This window comes from Hordeum vulgare, chromosome 4H, assembly GCF_904849725.1.
Source record: "Hordeum vulgare subsp. vulgare chromosome 4H, MorexV3_pseudomolecules_assembly, whole genome shotgun sequence".
Lineage (NCBI taxonomy): Eukaryota > Viridiplantae > Streptophyta > Magnoliopsida > Poales > Poaceae > Hordeum > Hordeum vulgare.
Window position 1 is genome coordinate 304181269 of NC_058521.1, and position 25797 is coordinate 304207065.

The following is a 25797-nucleotide window of genomic DNA, read 5'->3' on the forward strand; positions in this document are numbered from 1 at the left end:
CAGCTTCCCATTGTACCTCGCACGGGTGGGGGCTAGGACATGGTGCTTGTGCTTTGGTTCGTCCCTGCAGCGCCAAAAAATCCAAGCGATCGAGCTCCGTCTTGCGGGCTCACCCACGTGCACGGTGACACCGAGGGGGTTCTCGTGCGACACCCAGGCGCAAGAAGGCGGGCCTATGAATCTCTGACCAATTCGCCCGTATGAGAGCCTCTGGCTCTTGAAGTGGGTTGCCCGAGCATCGTGACTCAGGACCTTCACTAGCCGTGTATCCTCTCATCTCCTGGTAATCCAGTGGCGGTTCAGATACACACAGGGTTGGGCCATGCCGACGCAAAGTTCAAGGCCTTCATCACGAAGCGGAAGTTGCTTGTGCATCAAGGGGGGTGCCTGAGAATCACGACTCAGGACCTTTACTATCCATGTAGCCTCTCACCACCTGCTAATCCAGTGGTGGTTGAGATAGGCGCATAGTTGGGCCCTACCAAATCAAAGCGCAAAGGCTCCAAACGGTAAGTGCTAGGGCTCTCAAGGGAGTTACTTGCACGTCAACGGGGGTGCCTGAGTATCGCGACTCAGGACCTTCACTGGCCCTGTAGCCTATCAGCTCTTGGTAATCCAATGGCAGTTGAGATACCCGCATGGTTTGGCCCTGTCGACGAAAAGCGTCGAGGCTTCTGAAGGGGAACGCGAACGTTCTCAAGTTAGTCGCTTGTGCGTCAAGGGGGGTTACCTAAGCATCGGGACTGAGTACCCTCACTGGCCACCTCCTGGTAATCTAGTGGTGGCTGAGATACGCATAGGGTTGGGCCCTGCCGACGTAGAGCACAAAGACAGGCAAGAGAAAAACCTAGCGCAGAGATTGATAGAGGCGAAGTTGTCCCTGTCTTTCAATGAGATCGTGGGTATCGTTTTGGTGGAGTAGACTTTGACGATCCGGTTACCAACATGCGAGGACGTCGTGCCTTAGCAATCGCTAAACCAAATCCGAGAGGTTATTGACCACGTCGGAGCATGATCAACCTGACCACGAAGGTCTGTTTCCTGCACGCAAACAAAGGACAAGCTAGAAACCAAGATGCAATCAAGATATCGCGAATATAAGAGGAAAGCTTTATTGATGAAGGTGGGGTTCTGTGATGCCTTTGTCTGGTTGTAGAACACAAACGAAGAACGCGAAGTTGTAGCTATGGTGAACTTGTAATCTAAACAAAACCCAAGTATAAACGGTGCCCTAAGGGCTGTATATATGAGGGAATAGAGAGGCAATTTCGTGACCCTTGGAGGAGGGGTCCTAAAGCAACCCTAAACTCGGTTTCCCCACACATATGGACTCTAAAAATAGCCTATATTATGGTATTTCGAAATTACATGGGCCTGGACCAAAAATAAGGTGGCACAACACCTACAATAGCCTATGGACGGAATTTATAAAGTGGCGTCTTGAATATTTCGTCCAAAGCCTTCATGCTCTCCTTATGGTGGCTTTAGAGTGCGAAAATCACCAGTGGAAGCTCCATTGTTCTCTCCCGCTCGTGCACCTTCTTCTCCATGCTTGATCCCGCTCCAACGGATATCCTTCTTGTCCATGCTAGGTCCTTGATTCATGAGCACAACAAAATATCTAACTTAGGCAGCATCATATGTTCATGATCATTAGAAGGATTTCCAAGAAACAAAAGTACCTGGTAATTCAATTGGTGTGCACGAGCTCTAATAACTGGTCCAGTATGTATAGCAGCTGGGGCTGTGGGTGTAACGATGGTGTTGATGTCCTCATCATCCTCCCCTTCTTGAACTGAAGTCGTCCTCGACGGAAGCTCATATTCCTCTGTCACATCCCTGACACTTTAAGCAAGTTAGCTTTGTGCTCATGTTTTTCTTGCATTGCATCTAGGAAATTTTCAACAAGAACAAAGCAAGTTATGAAGGATAATGCTAAAACCCTAGTCACTTCTTAAAATAAAGGAAATTCCAAACTAGTTAAAATCAATGAACCCAAAATGGCCTCAAGAAAAGTTCAATCTTTTTGATAAATCATGAAAGTAAATAAGCAAAGAAGAAAACCATTTTCTTGACACTTTAAGCATTTTAAATAAATGCAAAAGGCTACTGGTTTCAAGTTTAAAATTTGAAATCAGAAACTTTAAGCTTTCAAAAATGTTGAAAACTTTAGGAATGGTTGGAAATATTCCAACAAATATTCTAGGGTGTTCAACATAGTTTTTACAAACTATTTGGGAGATGAAATAAATAGTAAATCAATGTCAGTAATTAAAACAAAAACAAAACAGAAAGAAAATGAGAAAAGCCTTACCTGACGCTCACCTGGCCCGGCCCATCTTCTTCCTGTCGTCTTCCTCCCCCGCCAGTGGGCAGCAGGAGGTGGCCGCCGCGTACTCCGGCGCGGCCACACACCTGTGCGCCTGCCTGGCCGCCGCTTCGCGCTGGCAAGCACGGGGATAACCTCCCCGAGCTCGTAGCTATCCATCCCCGTGCTCATTCTCCCACTCTGCCTCATTTCTTTGTGCCGCCATTGGAGCCCGAGCAGAGCTCGAGCTCGCCGTCGTTCTAGCCTATCCTTCTCCCTCCTGAGCCGCGCAATAGGTCCGCCGCAACTCCCTGAAGCTTTCTAGCCACGAGCCCGACGCCGAGACGCAGTCGTCTTCTTCCTCGGGTCACCGAAGTTCGTCGCCGGCGTTCTTCCTCTTCAGGCCGTCCCCGAGCAAGCTAGCGCCACCACTGCACTCCTCGTGAGCTTGCGCATCTTTCCCCTAAGATCCCCCCGTCAATCCCCTCCTCTAGGCCTAGTTCCATCGGAGCCCGACAAGATCTGCCGCGGGAGCTCGTCGCCGGTAGCCCTCCGGTGATCAGCTCGTCCTTCTGAGGCCACCAGCAACTTCAGGTCATCGCGTAGATGCCGTAGGAGCTGAGTCCCGTGCGTAGCTGCCTCTGTATCGATGACCCCGATGACGCCCGAACCTTGGCCGCCGCCATGCTCGTTGCCGGCGTCATCTACGGCCAGATCAGCCCCAGCTAAGTGCAAAAATGAACCCGCGGGAGAAGTGTCGTTCCTCTGGCGCTCTCCGCGCAGAGTTTGGCCCCCTGTGCGCCGTTTCCGAGCCCCTCCGCCGTTCTGGTGGTCGCCGAAGGCTCCCCGCCGGCGTGGACGACCTCGCCGCCGGTGGATCTCAGCTGGCCTGAGCCACTGACGTGTGGGGCCAGCCTCTGGGAGTTTAGGATTAAAGAAATAAATTTAATTAATTTGATAAGTCACTGACATGTGGGTCCAGTGAGATTAATTAACTAATTAAGATTAATCCTAATCTAAAACTGACCAGAGACACTGACCAGTGGGTCCCACTGGTCAGGTTTGACTTTCAACGGCTAGTTGGACCTGCTGATGTCATGCTGATGCAGTAAAGGGGTTTTCCAGTATAAAAATAATTCCAGAAATGTTTAAAACTTAAAAAATTCATAGAAACTAATCTGTAACTCCAATGAAAATAATTTATATATGAAAAAGTATCAGAAAAATTCAAGGAATCTGAATATGCCATTTTCAAACATGTTTGAAAATGTTACAGAATCCAAACATGTAGATTATTGAATAAGTAAATTCTTGTAAATACTTTAGAAATGGAATATGGAAAACATTTGAATTTCACTATGATTGACATGATCAAATACTGTCCTAATTACAAACCAGCAACCTAACATGTCATCCCATGCATGTTAACATCAAGTTGATCTGAGCATCAGGTCGAATCAATTAAAATGGTATCCGAGAATACCTCGTTTGAAGTGATATTTGAATTTGATTCAAATCAACTTCAAACCTAATACATGCTAGATATATTAGTTTATCATCTTGCATTCTCATGCCATGCTCATGCATCATCTTGATTGCATATGTTTGTTATTGATTGTTGTCATTCCTTTCGGTAGGCTCCGCTCCCCCGGATTCCACCGAATATCCGTCTGACGGATATTGTCACTCCTCTGAGCAACAAGGCAAGCAACCATTTTGATCATTCCGATAAATCCCATGTTCTTGCTCCTGCACTTACTTATTGCATTAGGATCAAATGCTTCAGATGCTTTTGCCACGTTAGTTGAACCCACTTCCTTTGCATGACCTATCCTTGTCACAGTAAATAGCTGAACCTTGCAACCTAGCATACCTGGTAGTTGCTTGAGCCATGATGTGCCTTATCCTGCTATGCATGCTATGCTTAGAGTTGTGTATGGTCTGTCATCTCGGAGATGAACAGAATTGTGAGAATGTGTTCGGTAAGCAAAGGTTGTGTGTTGAACCTGATTTGGTAAAGGTACCGGTGAAAGGCTGTGTAGGAGTACATGGCGGGTTGTTTCATTGGAACCGTCCTTAGGAACTGAGTTCCGTGTATGTAATCTAAGACTAAATACTACCACACATTGGGATACTTAATTGACCCTCTCGACTTATTAATCGCTTAGTACTCGGTCCAGGAGTTGCAAGTAGTTTCTGGTGTTTATAGTCATGCTGGAGGCCGTGCATAGTGCTGACCTGAGAGGTGGGCTATGATGCGGTAGGCAGTGGCACGGTGTACCAAGTGGCACCCGGATGGTGGGCTTGGGAACCCTGCGCACATCGTTTGAGGCCGTGGCGGAAACCTCGGCCGGACTTCCGTACGGGTTACCCTCAGATAGGCGATAAACCTGGACTAGGTACTAGTGCGGTTAACGGTCGTGGCCGACTCCCTCGCTAGGCTTCCGCTTGAAGGTTGCCGAGGTGCATGACGTGCACATGGCGATAAGTGGCGAGAGCGTGTGTGACGAAGTACACCCCTGCAGGTTTATGATCTATTCGAATAGCCGCGTCCGCGGATATGGACTACTTGGAGACATATGTTGTTCATAGATAACTTCAATGGCTACTCATAAAATTGTCAAGATAAGCGTGAGTGTCATGGACGACATTTCCGTATGGAAACGGAATGATTCCACGATGGTGTATTGTTGTGGTGTTAGTGGACTCGTGTGCGAGAAATCAAGTTGTCAAAATTATTTAAAAATGCAAGTTGTCTAGCCACGAGTCAAATGCTGGCTTTCCGCATGAAACCCCACAATACCTTATTGATACATTGCATGAGTAGATAGTTATCCTAAAGTCTTGATGAGTACCACCGTACTCATGTTTGCTTAATAAATGTTGCAGAGGCTGCTAATGACCCTAACGGAGGGTTCTTCATAGACATCGACGACGACGAGTAGCTGGTGTCCCAGCTACGATCTGGCCCTAGGTTGGGTCTGTAGTATAGTCAGGCCATGTGCCTTCTAGTTGCACCTGTCTGTACTCAGATAGTTTTAAACTCTTCCGCTGGCTTGTAACTGAATGACTGCTATTATGGGTCGTGAGACCCTTACTGTGTAATATTATGTGTGTGGTTCTTCCGAGCCTCTAAAATAAAGCTTGTATGTTTATGGTTATGTTGTGATGCCATCGATGTATCTATACATATCGGTATGCCATGCGTACGTGTGTCGTACTTGATATTTATGGGGTTCGATTACCTAGTCGTGAATTTTAGTAGCACTCCTTACAGGGAAATGCCCCTTTGTGATCCAACGAGCCATGGTAGCTCGCTACTGCTCCGGACACATTGGTTGACCGACATGTGTCCTTCTTCGCTGCCGTGTCTGTCCCCTTTGGGGAAATGTCACGCGATGTAATAGAGTCCTTGTAGCTTGCTACGACTCGTCTACACTCGCTGGTGACTGACGCCTGCTTTGCTGGGTCATGTATGCCTGTCCTTGTGCGGTACTGCCACTTTGGTTTATGACTAGACTTGTCGATCCGGGTTCTTTGACATTGGAATGCTAGCGACACTATTGCATACGTGAGTCAAAAGACGCAAACAGTCCCGGCTAAGGTAAGGCTGCAGCCGTGGAATTAACCGTGCGTGAGACCGCAAAGGGATGCGATGTGTTACAGGCTGGATTCCTATGGCTTAGGATCGGGGTCCCGACATCCTCACCCAAATATGGCTTCAAATTTGCAATGTTGAAAGTGGGACTAAACCCAAAATCTGCAGGCAGCTCAAGTCTACATGCATTATCACTTATTTTCTCTAACACTTTGAAAGGACCATCAGCACGCGACATTAGTTTTGACTTGCGCAAATCAGGAAACATATCCTTATGCAAATACAACCAAATAAGATCTCTATGTGCAAAGACAACATGTTTTCTACCCTTATCTCTAGCAAGTTTATATTTAGCATTCATGCGCTCAATGTTTTCCTTAGTTAACTCATGCATCTTTAATATCAAATCAGCAAGTTCTTTAGGATCAAAATTAACCTTCTCCGAAGATGGAAGAGGTAACAAATCAATAGGTGCACGAGGTAGGAAACCATACACAACTTCAAAAGGAGACATCTTTGTAGTAGAATGCAGCAAACGATTATAAGCAAATTCAATATGATGCAAGCATTCTTCCCAGGTTTTTGATTGTGCTTCAAAACAGCCCTAAGCATAGTAGACAAAGATCTATTGACTACTTCAGTTTGTCCATCAGTTTGGGGGTGTCATGTAGTACTAAAAAGCAATTTTGTCCCCAACTTAGCCCATAACCATCGCCAAAAGTGGCTAACAAATTTAGCATCATGATCTGAAACAATCGTATTTGGCACACCATGCAAGCAAATAATTTCACGAAAGAACAAATCAGCCGCTTTAGCAACATCATCACTTTTATGACATGGTATAAAGTGTGCCATTTTTGAAAATCTGTCCAGGACAACAAATATTCTATCTCTCCCCTTCTTTGTTCGAGGTAAACCTAAAACAAAGTCCACAGATATATCCTCCCAAGGAACACTAGGTACAGGCAAAGGCATATATGAACCATGAGGATTGAGTCGAGACTTAGCTTTTTGACATGCCGTGCAGCGAGCAACAAAACGCTCAACATCCCGTCGCATCTTTGGACAAAATAATTGTGTAGCAAGTGCGTCCTGCGTCTTCTTTATGCCAAAGTGTCCCATCAATCCTCCTCCATGCACCTCCTGTAACAACAAAAGACGAACGGAGCTAGCTGGAATGCATAGCTTGTTAGTACGAAACACAAATCCATTATTAATGATGAACTTGTTCCATGTTCTCCCTTCTTTAAAATTCTCCAACGCATTTGTGAAATCAGCATCATGCACATATTGATGTTTGATGGTCTCCAAACCAAATATTTTAAAGTCAAGTTGTGAAAGCATAGTATAACAATGAGACAACGCATTAGCAATAACATTATCGTTACCCTTCTTGTGTTTAATCATGTACGGGAAAGTCTCAATGAATTGAACCCATTTAGCATGTCTACGGTTCAGTTTTGCTTGACTTTTAATATGTATCAAAGATTCATGATAAGAATGTATGAAAAATTCTTTGGGCCATAAATAATGTTGCCATGTTTCCAAAGTCCAAACAAGAGCATATAATTCCTGATCATAAGTAGAATAATTCAGACTAGGCCCACTTAATTTTTCAGAAAAGTATGCAACAGGTTTACCATCTTGTAATAACAAACCTACTAATCCAATTCCACTAGCATCACATTCAAGCTCGAAAGTCTTATTAAAATCAGGAAGTTCGAGTAAAGGAGCATGTGTTAACCTTTTTTTCAAAACCGTGAAGGCTTCTTCCTGTGCGGTACCCCAAGAATAAGGCACATCCTTCTTTGTAAGCTCATTGAGAGGTGCATCAATGGTGCTGAAATCTCTCGCAAAACGCGTATAAAATGCCGCGAGTCCAAGGAAACTCCTCACTTGTGTGACCGTTTTGAGCTACGGCCAACTCTCAATAGCTTCAATATTGGCTTTATCAACTTCAATTCCCTGTGGAGTAACAACATAGCCAAGAAAAGATACTCGGTCTGTGCAAAAGGTGCACTTTCTAAGGTTACCAAACAGACGCGCATCACGTAGAGCGGTAAAAATAGCAGCAAATGATCCAAGTGTTCCTCCAAAGATCTACTATAAATCAGTATATCATCAAAGTAGACTACCACAAATCGTCCAATGAAAGCACGTAAAACCTCATTCATTAATCTCATGAAAGTGCTAGGTGCATTAGTCAATCCAAAAGGCATAACTAACCACTCGTATAAGCCGAACTTAGTTTTAAATGCCGTTTTCCATTCATCTCCCAATCTCATGCGAATTTGACGGTATCCACTACGCAAATCAACTTTTGAGAAAACTATAGAGCCACTTGATTCATCAAGCATATAATCTAGCCTAGGAATAGGCTGACGATAACGAATAGTAATATTATTGATGCCTCTACAATCAACACACATACGCGATGTACCATACTTTTTCGGCACTAGAATAATAGGAGCAACAAAAGGACTAAGAGATTCATGTATATAACATTTGTCGAGTAGCTCTTGTACTTGACGCATAATCTCCTCCGTCTCCTCTCGATTGGTACGGTAGTGTGCGAGGTTGGGTAGAAATGCACTGGGAATTAAGTCAGTCTGATGCTCAATCCCTTTGATAAGTGGTAATCCCGGTGGCACGTCTTGTGGAAAGACGTCAATGAACTCCTGCAAAATATTAATGACAGTAGGAGGCAAAGAGGGTGGCATGTCCTCGAATGAAAATAATACCTCTGTGCATACAAAAGCATAGCAAACAGATGTAGTAATATCCAAATCAGTAATATCAGATTTAGTGGCAAGTAAACAACGACTCTTCAGTTTTAGTTCAGAGGCAACACTAGTTGATGATTTAGTACGCTTATTGGTTGCTCAAATTCCTTTGCTACAATCTCATTTTCACTCTTATGTTGGTCTTGTTTTGCTTTACTAGCTCTAGCAATGTCATCTTTCATAATATGTTCAGGAGACATAGGAAGCAAAGTTATATTTTGATCCTTATGAACAAGAGTATACTGATTTGTTCTACCATGGTGTACATATGTTTTATCAAATTGCCATGGTCTACCAAGTAAAATGGAGCATGCTTGCATGGGTAGCACATTAGAATCAACAAAATCAGAATATGTAGCAATGCTAAAATGCACACGAACAGTACGTGTTACCTTAACCTTGCCACTTTTGTTGAACCACTAGATATAATAAGGATGAGGATGTGGTCTGGTGGAGAGAGACAACTTCTCCACCATCTCCATGCTAGCTAAGTTGTTGCAACTCCCTCCATCGATGAATATGCGAAAAGAACGTTCCTTTACCACTCCCTTAGTATGGAACAAGTTGTGCCTCTGATTTTGCTCACCCCATATTACCTGCACACTTAAAATACGTTGAGCAACTAAGCTTTCATACCTCTCAGCGTAGTCAGCAGCCATGTATTGTGTCTCTTGTTCAGTATCATCAACACCCCGTTCTTCACTTGCAATAAGAGCTAGAGTCTCCTCGTCATAATCACTACCGGAGTCATATCCACCATCCTCAGTAATAATCATCATGAGCTTGGATGCGCACTATCTCGCATAATGACCTCCACCCTTGCAACGACGACAAATATCCTCATGTGTTTGCCTTGTGGATGCCATGGATGAAGAAGAACTATGTGCAGACCTGTTCCTGGTATCTCTGGTGGAATTGGCGACTGAAATAGTTGGTGCTGATGTATAAGGACGTGTGGAAGTATATGTGGGTCGTGACGTCCATGAGGAAGTGCGACCTACAGAAACATTAGTTCTCGCCAATGCGTGTCTATCCTGCACTTCACGTTCAGCTTTGCAAGCAAGATGAAATAAACGAGTGACAGTGTTATAATCCTTATATTCAAGAATAGTCTGGATATCTCTATTTAATCCACGCATAAAATGTGAAAGAATAGCTTCATTGTCCTCAACAATACCACATCTAATCATTCCAGTTTGTAATTCCTGATAATATTCTTCTACAGACTTGTTGCCTCGTCTTAAACGTTGTATGTTTTGAAGTAATTCACATTGATAATATGGAGGAACCCAACGAGTACGCATAGCAATTTTCAAAGCTGCCCAAGTAGTTAGAATATTATCATGATGTATTCGACAATATTCAGACCACCAAACACAAGCAAAACTAGTGAAAGAACAAACAGCAGCAGCAACACGTCTATCTTCAGGGAACTGCAAGCATGTAAAATGTAGTTGTGTTTCTAACTCCCAAGTAAGATATATATTAGGAACATACCGACCATCAAAAGTAGGAATATTCAATTTAAGTTTATGGAGATGGTCATGATCCCGTACCTAAGGGTTTGGTGCATCCCTACCATTGTGAATGTATCCATGTGGACGACCAGCGGCTTGTCGTGGTGGTTCTTGTTCCTGGGGCTGAACTGGAGCAACCTTTCCCTCATCATCGTAATGACCATCATAATCCTCATTCTTCTCAGCCATAGAAACCTCAGTAGTAGCCGCAGGAGGAGCAGCAGCAGTAGTAGCAACAACACCAAAATTCTGCACTTGGCCGACAGGCAAACGTCGCGCTCATAGCCGTTGTGGTTGTGGTTGAAGAGGGACAGAAACTGCAGCTGGTGGTGGTAAACGGGCAAGCACCTCATTGAACTTGGCATTCATCTTGGTGTCGAATTTATTCTCCGTACCTTCGAGCTTGTCCATGGCCTCTCCAAAGGTAGTCACGAAATCTTGTACCTGGTCAGACATGATTTGCTGAAATTTATCATGGAGCTCCCGGTTGGTTAGGTTCTCCCAGTTGATCTCCTCGTCGTGTGATCCTGACATGTTTAGCAGCAATAGGAACACAGAAGAATATGAACCTACAAACTACTAGGAAGTGGTGGTGGTGGTGGTGGTGTGTCACAAATCCGTCAAGCAAATCTCAATTTCTTACCAATTCTTACCCAGCAGCAGGTGGCGATCGGCAACCGGTGTAGTCAAAACTCTCAAAGCTTGGATAGAGCGATTGCCAGGTGGTGTCAAACACACGATGCAGATGTATGTGGAGCTAGGAAGGCTTATAATATGGTAGCAAGAAGGGTCAGAAATAATCAGTTCAGAGATGCAAAATCGAAAAGACGCTCAACGACGGTACCGTGCTGGTCCAAGGCTAGACCGTACTAGAGACGCGAGCCTAGAACACTAACGAAGTCACGACGACGTGTACTAATCATGGGAAGAGCCACTCTGATTTTTTTATTTTTTTTTTGCGCTCTTTTTTTCTTCAGAAAATCACTATAATGGCGAGTGTCTTAAAACTCTCCCCAAGGAACAAAAACAGGATAGGCACGAAAAAAATTGACATTTTTTTAATTTCTAGAGCAATTCGGGGCTGCGATGACCAAAAATTGCGACAAAAGTCACTATGATGGCGAGTGTCTCAAAACTCTCTAAAAAGCCTAACAAAACGATAGGGAAAAAAATCACCCCTCGAAATTTTGGCCTAAAAACTGCTCTGGAAGGGGTGCTAGACTCAAGTAAGGAAACGAAAAACCGAAATCAAACAGATCTCAAAATTAACCTAAGACGAAAAGGATGCAAACTAGGATAGTGGTGGGTATATGGTGGTGGTATATGGTAGCAAGGATAATGGTGGCGTGGTGGTGGTATATGGCAGCAGCGATGATGGTAGCGTGGAGGTGATATATGGCAGCGATGAAAGACGGTATGGTGGCGGCATGACAACCCGTGAACAGAACTCGAAACTCTAAAAGACTAGACACTAAGACTAGCAACTCGACACGATGATGTAACCGCAAATTCATCTAAGCAAACTACTGAAAAGACTATGCAAAGGCTCAGATTGGTTCGGATATGATGATCTAACCCTAATTTTTTATGGCTTTTTCATGGACGATAGATATGAAGACCAGATGCAATCTAACTACGAAAAACTGGTAAAATCTCACCGAGCAACCTGGAAATCCGATACCACTTGATAGAGGCGAAGTTGTCCCTATCTTTCGATGAGATCGTGGGTATCGTTTTGGTGGAGTAGACTTTGAGGATCCGACTACGAATATGTGAGGACGTCGCGCCTTAGCAATCGGTAAACCAACTCCGAGAGATTATTGACCACGCCGGAGCACGATCAACCAGACCACGAAGGTCTGTTTCCTGCACGCAAACGAAGAACAAGCAAGAAACCAAGATGCAATCAAGATATTGCGAATATAAGAGGAAAGCTTTATTGATGAAGGTGCGGTTCTGTGACACCTTTGTCTGGTCGTAGAACACAAACGAAGAACGCGAAGTTGCAGCTATGGCAAACTTGTAATCTAAACAAAACCCAAGTCTAAACGGTGCCCTAAGGGCTGTATATATGAGGGAATAGAGAGGCAATTTCGTGACCCTTGGAGGAGGGGTCCGAAAACAGCCCTAAACTCGGTTTCCCCACACATACGGACTCTAAAAATAGCCTATCTTATGGTATTTAGAAATTAGATGGGACTGGCCCAAAAATAAGGTAGCGCAACACCTATAATAGCCTATGGACGAAATTTATAGAGTGGAGTCTTGAATATTTTGTCCGAAGCCTTTATGCTCTCCTTATGGTGGCTTTAGAGTGCGAAAATCACCAGCGGAAGCTCCATTGTTCTCTCCTGCGCGTGCACCTTCTCCTCCATGCTTGATCCCGTTCCAATAGATATCCTTCTTGTCCATGCTAGGTCCTTCATTCATGAGCACAACAAAAGTATCTAACTTAGGCAGCATCATATGTTCATGAACATTAGAAGGATTTCCATGAAACAAAAGTACGTGGTAATTCAATTGACGTGCACGAGCTCTAGTAACTGGTCCAATATATATAGCAGCTGGGGATGTGGGTGTAACAATGGTGTTGATGTCCTCATCAGAGATAGACATTACGAATCACAAGCAATTATTACAAAATTCAAATTGTTCCATGTAATAAAGGGTGATGCCTGACGCCTCCCCGAGGCAAAGACAATCTATTTTAGGGCAAGGTAGGCGGCTCCTCACTTGACTCTTTGTCATCATTGCAGGACAACTTCTCAAGCAGCATACCCACGTGGACCTCCATGGCGGTCGCCAAGTCTCCGCGGGAGTCCTCAGGCATAGGGCCCATCAACCTTTCAAACTCAAAGTTGGGATCGCGAAGGAGGATGTGGCTGAAGACGTGGGTCGCAGCCATGAAGAAAAGGTCATGACACTCCTCCTCCAGGATGATGTCAACCTTCTTGGACGTGCCCTCGAGATCCTTCACGAGCTCGGAAGAAAACTCGATGTAGACGACTTCTTGAGGACGAGAGGAGCCTCGAGCCCCAGCCTGCAGATCGAGCTTAGAGCCTAGCGAGCCCTGAGGTCCAGAGAAGAAAGCGTGGCACGGTCCGTTGCCGCCTTCGCGTGAGCAATGGCCCGGGCCTCCTCTTCCCGAGTGGCCAGCTTGGCGTTGTCCTCGGAGACTTGCTACACGTGGGCGTCCCGAGCCTCAGCAACCTCGCGCTGAAGCACCTCCAAGTGTGCGTGCTCCGCGACCAGCTCAGTTGCCGCCCTCACTAGCTCGAAGTCGCGGTCGTTGACCTTCGCTAGCTCGAAGTTCCATCAAACTGGTATCTACCTGTTTGCAGCACGTGGGGAGCGCTTCCTTCTCGGCAAGGGCACTCGCGCATGCGGCCTTTGCCTCAGTGGCCTCCCGACGGCCCTCCGCACGGACGGCCTTGGCCTCGCTTGTGACTTCCTTGGCGGAGGCGTCGAGTTGGCGCCACCCTGGTGCCAACCTCTCGCTCTCCGGAGCCAGACACACCTTGGTGTCCCGGGAGTCCGCCTCGAGCCCGGGAGCTGGCTCAAGGCGTCCTTCCCCGCTTCGGGCGTCCGCAGTGCGCTCGCGAGGTTCACTGCCCCTGCCTCCAAGGCCCGGCGTAGATCGCGACCCTGACAGTTGGCGCCGGGGCTGAACCACCACGGCCTTTGCTGACAATGTCGGCGACAGGGTCACCCTGGGAGGGAGTGGAGGCTGCCTGTCATCTCGAGGGGCTCCGGGGCGGCCTATATATAGGCGCCCGACGGCGAGTGGATGAGCTCGGCTGCCGTGGCGGCCTTGGCCACACTCTGGTGCTCCACGTCGACGTGGGTGGGAGCTTGCGGCCTCAGGATGCTTCGAGGAGGGGAGGGGACAGCCCAAGCGAGCTCGAGAGAGCTCGGGGAAGAAAACGACGATGACGGGCACTGGAAGAACAGTGAGAGGCTTGTCGCGGAGTGGCAAGGCAAAAATCGGAGGGGGAGAGGGGTCCAGGAGGAAGGGGACATGACTAGAGCTCGAGGAAGAGAAGAAACTGACGAAGCCGAGGACTCCATTGCACAGAGCATGCATTTGGCATGCCAAAGGCGTGGTCACCATGTGCACTGCACTAAGAGGACAAGAGAGGCTGGCACACCGTGTCTAGCAAGATAGTCCTTCCAAAGAGGGGTACAACTGAGGTGATAGATCACCAAAAGACACCAAGAGTTGATGGGAAACTTCACTGGAAGTTTCCTGGAACAGACTTGGCCCTATTATCATGATCAACAGAGAGGATATAAGGGCAAACTGTCATGGCTGGGAGGTTTAGGGTAGGAAGGACTATAATCCTGTGAAATTTGAGGAGCAGAGGGACAACATTTGATAGGGATGCTTTGCAACTAACTAATCTGCTCCAGAACAAGGATTTTGATGTGGCACTCTCATACTGGCTTGGATGGATCTTAAACTTGGAGGAGACGAGTTATTTAGGGTTATTAAGATGTTGTATAAATTTCATATCATCTAGATGAACCAAAATGATACTTCCTTCACACAGCATCCCTATGGACAGAATCTTAGGAAAATTACTAGGAATAATAGGCTGGATAAAATAATCTCAAATTTGCGTGAGAGAGGTCTTATAGGTAGAAGAATGTCCTGGTAAAATTTCAGAATTTATGGAGCTATATAAAGCATAGTTGCTTCACAATCCAAAATAATGACCAGAGACAAAGATTTGATGTTAAGGTCACATGGTTTAAGGAGTGATGCTCAAATTTGGTGGAGAAGCATAACCTGAGCATATTGAGATGATGGCAAAGTTTCAACTCATTTTAACACTCCTGGCTAGCACTTGCTTCACACAACTTTCTCTGAATCAAAAACTTTGGAAATTTGCCAAGAAATATTTACTAGCTAAATTGAGTTTAATTTTGGCATGAGGCAGTGATATGGATAGGAAAGAGTTCCCACAATGTTTGAGAGCAAGCAAGCAAATAAAAAAGAGTACTTGCTTCACAACTATATGGTTCAGAATCAGAAAAGGAATATTTGAGGAACATGTTTGAACATGGCAAGGAAAGATTTTGTCATATGAGAGGAATATATGCCCCAAGAGATTTATGAGAATTATTTGGGAATTTATGGAGAGATAGAAATGGGGTTTGCTTCACCACCCAAGGCAAATAGGATTATTCCTTTAAAAGAAAAAGGAATATTCCTAGGGAAAAGAATATTGGGATTGGCTCAAGATGGAAATTGGCAAGGTCTTGGTATGGTTTGGAGGTTGGCAAGCCACTAGGGAAGGGGAATCAAGGATGATCCCTTCAGGTTTCAAAACTATCAAGCCACAAAAAAGCAAAACCAGACCAAAATTAAAGGAAATAGAAATGGGCAAAATCCACGGTGTTACAAACCTACCCACTAAAAGAAATCTCGTCCTAGAGATTTGGTTGCTCATGGATCACACATGAATATCCCCACTTGAGGAAACCGTTTCCAACTCGGGTTTTCTTTTTGCCTTGGTATAATGCTTTGGGTAAATCTTAACTGACTAACTGTCTAGCTCCGAGGGGGTTTGTTTCACTGGATCCTCATATGTGGGGTATTGGCCATGGACTTAAAGATATTTTGGAGGCTCACAAGGGCCCATTTACAGGATCTGACTTCCATACATTTATGCATAATGGCTTGACTGATGGAGGTTCTGGCAGAAAGATCTTGTTCACGACAGACTGTCCTTTAACTGATTCCCATATGTGAGGGACATGCTCCGGAGGTTGTCGTATAACATCCTGGTTGTTTCGTCTATCGACACTTTTAAATGAATAGTAGGGCGTGTATTGCTTTGACACTATTGCTGCTATCGAACTGCTGAGTCGTCTTCACAGCTTCGACTATTCCCTTTCGACGATTTCGAGCATATCTGGTTGGGCTGAGCGAGTTGACTCGATATAGGGTTCTTGCAAATGGAATAGACCCCATGGGTGTGTACCCACGGTGATTGGTATTGATCCATGCTATCTTGAGTATATGCACCATGTTGATCTTGCAACCATTATCATACCTGTATGGGCAATCTTGCTCTTTCATTATGATTCTCTTTGCCTGGGTCCTTAGTTGAAAGAGGTTCGCCTGATGTGTCCTTGATTTTTCGGATGCCCATGGATGGTGCGAGGTACCATATTCCGACAGGCATATTACTTAACAAGTTGTAGCTATAAGGTGACGACCGTCTAAACCCTTGGATAAAACCAGCAAATAAACCAGTAGCCACCAGAACGGTCTTTACAACTCCGATCTGGGACATTACTGGAGTAACTCAGCCCCGACTCAAGACGGCTAAAAATTAGCTCAGAGCATGACACCGTGTTGATAAGAAGAAAGTGGCAGTTCCCTAAGACGGCTGAGAAACAACTGAGAGCATAGGGTCACTACTACGGAAAGAAATTCAACAACTGTCCGAGACGGCCGAAAAGCAGCTCAGAACACGGGCTTGTTGCTGACAAGAGAAATAAAAGTCCGCATCCACCCCGGACAGCCGAATACAGCTCAGAACACATGCGTGGTGCCGTCACCAAAGAAAGATGGGCAAAGGTTCATCCGTGTCCCATAGAGCTTATCCATAGGTTGTTGGTCATCTCACTGAAGTGTATAACTAGCGTCCTTCTTCTTCTTATATAGTTCATGCAATAGTCCGATTCTCACCGGGCTGGCATCATTGTATGATTAACTCATATGGCCTTGGTAGCATGTCCACCATATATATTGAGTATATGCGGTTGAGAGTTGATTCCTGAAGTAGGCTGGTGTCCCAAGTGACTTTATGCCTTCTGACCCACTGTTGGGGATCTGATACTTGGAATGCATGGTCATATGTTGCCAACTGTCGGTGGAATTACTTGTACCAGTGACAATGTGATGCCTTCACAACAAGGGTTACTTAGCTTGTCTTGTAAGTCATCAAGAGTATCGTGTCAAGGGAGACTGGGTAGCTTGTGCTCCAAACTTTTATCGGGGTAGCTTCTTGAAGAAGCATGGGTATCATGTCTCAACTGCTTTTCCCTTTAAAGACTTGCTGGGTAAGACTCGGTACCTTATGCCGGAAACTTACTCTGATAACTTACTAGAGAATCATGGATGTCTTGTATGGACAAAGATCCATATATCGTATTAAGAGAGTCAAAGTAGTCTTGCGTCATAAGCTTTTCTGGTAGCTTGCGGGGAAAGACTGGGTTGCTTATACCTGAAGGGTTCTTTTCCCATATGCAAGCTAAGTGCCTAAATATCTCCTTAATGTTCCTGTTGTTAGTTACTTGTTGAATGCAACAGGGTATTCAGCTATCCTTCTTGCTGAACACTAAGTTCATAGCTCATTCTCACTTACTTCCATAGTATAACAGGTTTCAAATTGTATTCATAACAGACTAACCCGCGTATATCATACCTTTGACTCGAAATGTACACATCCGAGCCTTCTTGCTGGTTCAATGATTGTTGCTGGGAAGGTTGCACTTATGCATACTTGATGCTGATAACTCATCCAGTCAGGATATCATTTTTACTCAGGTCCAATATTCCCGATATAACGCGGTTTGCTGAAGATTCTATATTGCTGAACTAAGCCTCCAAATGACTGTCTCTTCACTGATTCTTTGAGTCCAGTGTCGATGAGCAACTTCCATAAGGGGAAAATAAGGTAACACCAAGGTCCCAAAGAAAGAAGCAAATGACAAACACCCAAAGCAGCAAGATCACACACCGGCAATGTAATATTCTACAGCTATTCACAACAATAATATGCATTTCTACTTATGCACAAAAATCTCGCAAGAACTCCGGTACTACGATCTAACATGCTGTGGCGGTGTGCATGAAAATGAATCAATGTGTGGAAGGAAGTTGGTGTAAACAAAGCTACACCAAACAGGGGCTTACACCGGTTCGGTTAGGGCGGACACGGTGGCTAGAACGAACTTGGTGATCGTGGGTCGGAACACACGGGTCTCGACCATGTCATCATCAAGCATATGGAAGAGAACCGTACTCGTCCATAGGATGGATGACAGGGAAGGATGGCGATGAAAATAAGTGTTGTGGGCATTGCCCTTTTCTGATAAGCAAGATCAGTAAGGGTTGCCAACACGACTAGAGGGATGGGCAAGATCCGGGATAGAAGCATATCTATCACCGAGACAATAGGGCGGCTGACGAGAATGCATTGGTGTGGTATCGGTGCATTAATACGACAAGGGATCGACACAACCAGGCACCAACATCACTCCGTTGGGGCGAAGATGACACCACACCAAGGAACAAGAATGCAAGCTGGAGAGCGCATGTGGTGAATCAAAACCGATACCACCTACACTCACCAGATCCATAGTTAGTGATAAAATATCTAATCTATATGCATGCTATGCACAAACAAATGCAACAAACAAGTGCAGCAAACCAACTGGATCTTATACTACCGGTTACTAACGCTCACGCGGTCTAGGGCGTCCTACAGCCAGACCTGCTCTGATACCAACTCTTGTGGCACCCCGGCTTAGAAGAAACTAGAACGCCCCGTATTCCAGCCCAAGGACAAGTCTTTTGGACTACGACACCGTTAGGATAGAAGAAATCAACTCTTTATTACTATGGAAAGATTACAAGGGTTCTTAGATTACATTGCCTGTGTGATACTACATCTGCCTACGTAATTCCTACACTTGCAGCAAAACAACAACGGATGTGATGAACTCCACTCCGGAGGGACTCTGGCTGGAATGCGCATCCTAGCTGGCAACTCGGAATCCTTGACAAGCAAGAAATCACAACGTAACCTACAAACTGGCATGACACGCCAGGTGAGTACTTTGAATGTACTCGCAAGCTCACAACAAACATTAGCATTAAGGCAAGACAACATCATAGCAATCAAGATTAGATGAAGGTTTGATATGACTAAGGGGTAGTTGCAAATAACTATACCATTCTACTCTCACCGTACTTTGGTGATACCAACTCTTGTGATCTTACTCAGAACCTTCAACGAATATTCTCAAGACGGATACCAAGACTTGTTACCAGCATGATGCCCAACTGTTACTATAATCAGTCGAGTTCTTCCATCATTCCTATCATAGTTACGGTTGACTACCTACTGAGGTCTGGACGGGTTGTATAATATTGTGGACACGACTATTCGAATAGGTTTGACACTCGGCAGAGGTTGGACACTTTACCCACATCATGGATCACCGACCTCGTGATCCCATTCGGGTGGACCAACATTGCTCCAAAGAAACTTGCCTGGCCCGTGACTCTCCCATCGTAGCACTAGCAATCATCCTCTCCCGCAGTCCTGTCCTGGGTGGCCCATGGGTCCTCATGACACCTGCCATCACCGTGGCCAAACAAAATTGTCCCAAACGGGGACGGGTACCCCAAACAACTCAACTGGCTCACAAGGTTATCGCCGCCTACCAGTCCAGGGTAGCACGCGCGCATAACCTTCCCTCGTAACTTTGGTGGTACCGGTGAAAGAGCATGCGATCAGCCCATAACGGAAAATGTTGTTGCAGTGATGAACCCGGACAGGTGACTTTAGATCAACCACTAAGTTATCATATCCCCGAATAATATCTCTGTTATAGATGACACTCCGATGTCACAGTAATCCAATGACCGATAAGCTCAACCACTACTGTTGATCCATATCCATAAACTTTCGGATGAAACCCAAAGTAATCGTAGACAGTAATCTCAACATCAGGGCATCGACTAGTGTGTAAGACACTAATCACTAACAATCCCGTACTCATCATAGTAGTCGTCTATTCAAACATTACATATACTAATTCCAGACTATAAACAGATATACTTGTGATTCAAATAGTTAATTAAATTATGATATTGCAATGCAATTAAGAGAATGAGAGTTGTGGCTTGCCTGGGATAAGGGATCCACCGGGAAGAATTGCGAGAAGCTCGCGGAAGGGATCGCCAGAAATAGTTCTCTCTTGGAGGAGCTGTTTACGGGCAAGGGCAACATTGTCATTTCCACTGTGTGATCACATAGTGGAATTAGTACTATCCTGACGGTCTCGACAAGACGAAGACGTGGGCTTTGGAATCACCGGAATCCGAGCTATGGAGGAAAAGATACAAGAGTTTTTCTGTCAAGGATTAATCTGCAATTAAAATATCTGCAACTGGGCTCTTGAGAGCACAGCCGCATGCGCCTTTGAAGGAATATGTTTCCTAGAGGGGGTAACGTATTTAGCGCCGGGCGCCTCCACTTATCCAGCCTGGCCGTCTCTCTCTCTCACCGACAGGTGACCCCACCTGTCGGGTATGTCTCTCTCCTCCTGCCTCCTCTTCTCCTACCTCGTGACGACAGAGGCAGAGGTGAGGCCACGCGCGTCGACGAGGACCCCCGGCGGCACAGGCCATCTCCGGCCGAGGTCCGGCCATCGGCGAGACCGGGGCGATGAGCCGCGTTCATCGCCACACCGCACGGAGCTCGAGGACGACCAAAGCGTTGGGGGCTCGGGCGCGTGCGGCGATGGGCTCGGCCGCCGATGGGGCTCCTCGCTACGGGGAACCGGAGGGCAAGGAGAAGGGCAGGGAAGCTCCTCCGGCTTGAGAGGGTCCCCTGGGGAAGAAATGAAGAAGGGAGGGGCTTGGCATTACGCGAATTTACGAGGGGCTCGGCGGCGGCCATGGTGGCAATGGAGGGCAGGAGAGGCTTCGGGGCTCGAGCAGGAGGCTGGGAAGGGGTCTGGGAGGGAGAGGAGGCTGCCTGTCAGCTCGAGGGGCTTCGGGGCGGCCTATATATAGGCAAACGACAGCGAGTAGAGGAGCTCGGCCGCCGTGGCATCCTTGGCCATACACTGGTGCTCCACGCCGACGTGGCTGGTAGCTTGCGGCCTCGGGAAGCTTCGAGGAGGGGAGGGGACATCTCTAGCGAGCTCGAGAGAGCCCGGGGAAGAAAACGATGATGACGGGCACTGGCAGAACAGGGAGAGGTTTGTTGTGGAGCGTCAAACCAGAAATCGGAGGGGGAGAGGGGTCCCGGAGGAAGGGGACAACAAGGGGAAGCTGCTGGACATGACTAGAGCTCGAGGGAGAGAAGAAATCGACAAAGTCGAGGGCTCCATTGCACAGAGCATGCATTTGGCATACCAAAAGCATGGTCACCACATGCACTGGCACTGAGAGGACAAGAGAGGCGAGCACACCATGTCTAGCAGATAGTCCTTCCAAAGAGGGGTCCAACTGAGCTGATAGATCACCAAAAGACACGAAGAGTTGATGGGAATCTTTAGTGGAAGTTTGCTGCAGCAGACTTGGCCGTATTATCATGATCAACAGAGAGGAGATGAAAACTATCATGTCTGGCAGGTTTAGGGAAGGAAGGACTATAATCCTGTGAAATTTTAGGAGCACAGGACCAACATTTGATAGGGTTGCCTTGCAACTTACTAATCTGGTCCAAAACAAGGATTTTGATGTCACACTCACATACTTGCTTGTATGGAGCTGAAACTTGGAGGAGATGAGTTATTTAGGGTTATTAAGATGTTGTATAAATTTCATATCATCTGGATGAACCAAAATGATACTTCCTTCACACAACATTCCTATGGACAAAATCTTAGGAACATTACTGGGAATAATTGGCTAGATAAAATGAGCTGAAATTTCGTTGAGAGAGGTTTTATAGGTAGGAGAATGTCCTGGTAAAATTTCAGATTTTATGGGTTAATATAAAGCATAGTTGCTTCACAATCCAAAATAATGACCAGAGACAAAGATTTGATGTTGAGGTCACATAGTTGAAGGAGTGATGCTCAAATTTCTTGTAGAGGCATAATTTGAGCATATTGAGATGATGGGAAAGTTTCAACTCATTTGAACACTCCTAGCTAGCACTTTCTTCACACAACTTCCTGTGGATCAGAAACTTTGGAAATTTGCCAAGAAATATTTACTAGATAAATTGAGTTGAATTTTGGCATGAGGCAATGATATGGATAGGAAAGAGCGCCCACAAATTTTGAGAGCAAGCAAGCAAATAAAAAGGGTACTTGCTTCACAACTTGACAGATACGGCAAAATCAGAAAAGGAATATTTGAGGAATATTTTTGAACATGCCAAGGAAAGATTTTGTCATATCTGAGGAATATATGACCCGAGAGATTTATAGAAATATTTGGGAATTTATGGAGAGATAGAAATGGGGTTTGCTTCACCACCCAAGGCAAACAGGATTATTCCTTTAACACAAAAGGAATATTCCCAGGGAAAAGAATATTGGGATTGGCTCAAGATGGAAAATGGCAAGGTCTTGGGGTGGTTTGGAGGTTGGCAAGTCACAAGGGAAGGGGAATCAAGGGTGATCCCTTCAGGTTTCAAAACTATCAAGCCACATAAACGCAAAACCAGACCAAAATTAAAGGAAAAAGAAATGGGCAAAATCCAGGGTGTTACAAAGCAATAAGTGGCTCACTCCAAAACATATCACAAAGTCACTTTAAAAATCTTATTTAATTCTGATAAATCCATATTTTTATTTTATAAATATTTGTCTCTGGTTTTAGTGAAAGAATATTTTTAAAATTAATATAACAGAAACAAAACTATTCCAAATTAACCCTTTTTATTATTATAAAACAGAATAGTTGTTTCAAAAATTCATCCAATGGTTCTGTTAAATACTACACATTTTTAGAAAAACAGTGGAAGAATCATAATATTTCACTAGCTAAATATTTTTTACAAAAATGATTTAAAATCAAGTCTTAAATAAAAAGAAAAAGGGCTACAGCCCCTGGCCTGGCTTGGCCTGGGACTGGGCCGGCCCACTGGCCAGCCAACCAGCCTGCGCAGGCGCACGCGCCGTTAGGTTTGAACCTGACGCACGGGCCCCTGCGGTCAGTGGCTGTGGGCAGCGAGGGAGAGAGATGGGCCACCGACAGGTGGGGCACACCTGTCGGGGTCGTCTCGGACCTCTGGCGAGAGAGGAGGGGGATCATGCCTACATGGCTACTAACGTCCTCGGTCCCTAACGATGAAAGGAGTGGGTACGGCTCGTTGTCACCTACCTACTGGTGGTCGAGTCGATGGCGGAGGGGCTCTGATCCACCGGCGACGAGATAGCCACGGCGGAGGGGTTTTGGGTGAAGGTGGAGGTGGTAGCTACGGGCACGGATTCGCTCGGGGGAGAGGGGGAAAGCTTCCTGGTGTCAAGTGCTCTGGTGGGCAGAGGGACGCGAGAGCCGACGTGTAGCTGGAGATCAACCCGAGCTCCGAGGCGGAGGAGCCTCGGTTGATCTCATGCATCGGGGCTCTGCTTGCTCAATGCGGTGTCTAGGGAGGTGATTGATGTCTCGGTGAGGTGGAGTGAGAGGTTCTGGAGCGTGGGGAGGGGCTATTTATAGGCCCGCGATGGTGAGCCGACTCGGGAGCGCCGGTGATCCACCATGGCATGCATGGGGGTCCAGAGTGAGGCTGGGGTCGAAACCACGTTCTCAAGACGTGGTTTTGGACCTCCAGGACTCACTGCGAGAGAGGGAGAGAGGAGAGGAGAGCTATCATAGCCGCGGTCCTCTAGAGCTTCTGGTGCATGCGGGCACGCGTCGCACCGGCTCTTTGCGCGGGAAAGGAGGGGCCCTGAGGGCTGCCTGATGCAGAGGGGCTGTCGGGGGAGAGGAGAGCCACCGTGGGGAGGCTGGAATTGGCCGAGGGAGTCGCCCACACCTCGGTTGCTCTCTGTAGAGCGCCCATAGCGCAGCTTTGGCATGCCACGGCATGCTGGCGCGCTCTAGGGTGCCTTGGATACATCTAGCGTGTCCTGGGCTCTGGCTTGCAGATGCATAGCCATTGGAGTCCCGTGGGAGCTTTGCTGGTCAACGAAAGACAAGGAAACAGGTGCTGTCAGCCTTGGGCTGAAGCTTAAATTGGAGAGTTTGGTTTATCTACTTTGAACCAAAGAGGGGCCACTTGACTGGACTTAGGCATTGTTGTCATACACCTAATCTATGAGTTTGGGAAAATGGGATTGGGTTTAGCTAAGGTTAGGAGGGGTTTTATCCCACTGTCTTTAGGTGCTCGACAGTGGTTTGGGGTGGTTGCACCCCACCACTGGCTATGCAACTTAACATGATTGGGTTTGGTGCTAAAACAAGGGGCTTCACCAAGTTTGAGCTCCATTAGACAAGTTTAGCTTTGTAAACTTGAAAACATCCCTAAATGACCAGATCTGTTCTTTCCAAAGGGACTGTGGGCAAATCAATCCCACAAATCCCTTTTTGGCATGGAGTCCTCATTTGAGGTATTAGGCAATCCTACAAAGTTTCAGCTCCATTGGATAAACTTTTCTATGTAGAGTTGCTCTAACCTCATACTGGAGAGAAGGGGTTCTGCAATTATTTGGTGACTTTAATCACATTGGATCAAGGTGAAATTATATATGGGCACCAAATATGGCTTATGGATACAACTGGAATTTTCAAAGAATTTATTGAGAATATTTCCTTTGGAAATATTTCAAAAGGTCAAAACAGACAGAAAAGGTTTTCAGGGGTTTACTCAAATAATTATAATATAAATAGGGGTTGAAAATCTTATGTATGGAAAATATATGTCCTTGTGAGTATCTCAAAATTTTCCAAGATTTTTCGAAGGCAGAAAAGTATTTTTCCTTATAGGAATATCATTTCTGGCCTCAGAAATGGACATGCAAATAAAATAGGAAAACAATTCATAAAATAACTATTTTATGGTTTTGGTGAACTAAAATGGTGCTAGAACTAGATCACCAACTTTGGGTAAGAGCACTCCTTGCCATCAAGGACTTGTAGTGCAACACAATAGAGGGTTTTGAATTAACCAGAAATAAGAAAAAGGGTTTTGAAATAATTAGGTTATGAGAAAGTGGTTTTTGATATCACATAATGAAGTATACAAGCATGCAATGACAATCATGGCACACACAACATTAGTTTTGAATTTTTTTAAATAAACTCGGGTTTTTGAATTACAGAAAAAGTGATAGTGAAAACAGGGTGTGACAGAGCTATCCCCCTTACAACAATCTCGTCCCCAGATTCCTAACCTAGGTGCTAAAAAGGTACGGAAACTCAGATCGGAGTTAGTCTTGACGCTCCCATGTTGCTTCTGCTTTGGTGTGGTTGCTCCACTGAACCTTGAAATACTTGATGGTGTGGCTTCTCGTGCAATGCTCTGCTACATCCAGGATGTGGATCGGCCTCTCACGATAAGTGAGATCTGGCGAAAGGTCGATGGTATGATGGTCAATGTCCTTATAAATATCTGGATGGTTTGGCGCTTGAAGACACTTCCAAAGTTGTGACACGTGGAAGACGTTGTGCACACCTGAAAGTTCCATAGGTAACTCCAACTTTTAAGCAACTTATCCATGCCTTGCCGTGATCTAAAAAGATCCAATGAACCTTGGAGCAAGTTTGCCTTGACGTGGAAATGCTTGGTTCTTTTCACAGGTGTGACACGAAGGTACACTTGGTCTCCAGGATCGAACTCCATTTCTTTGCGGTGAGAATTCGCATAGCTCTTGTGTCACAAC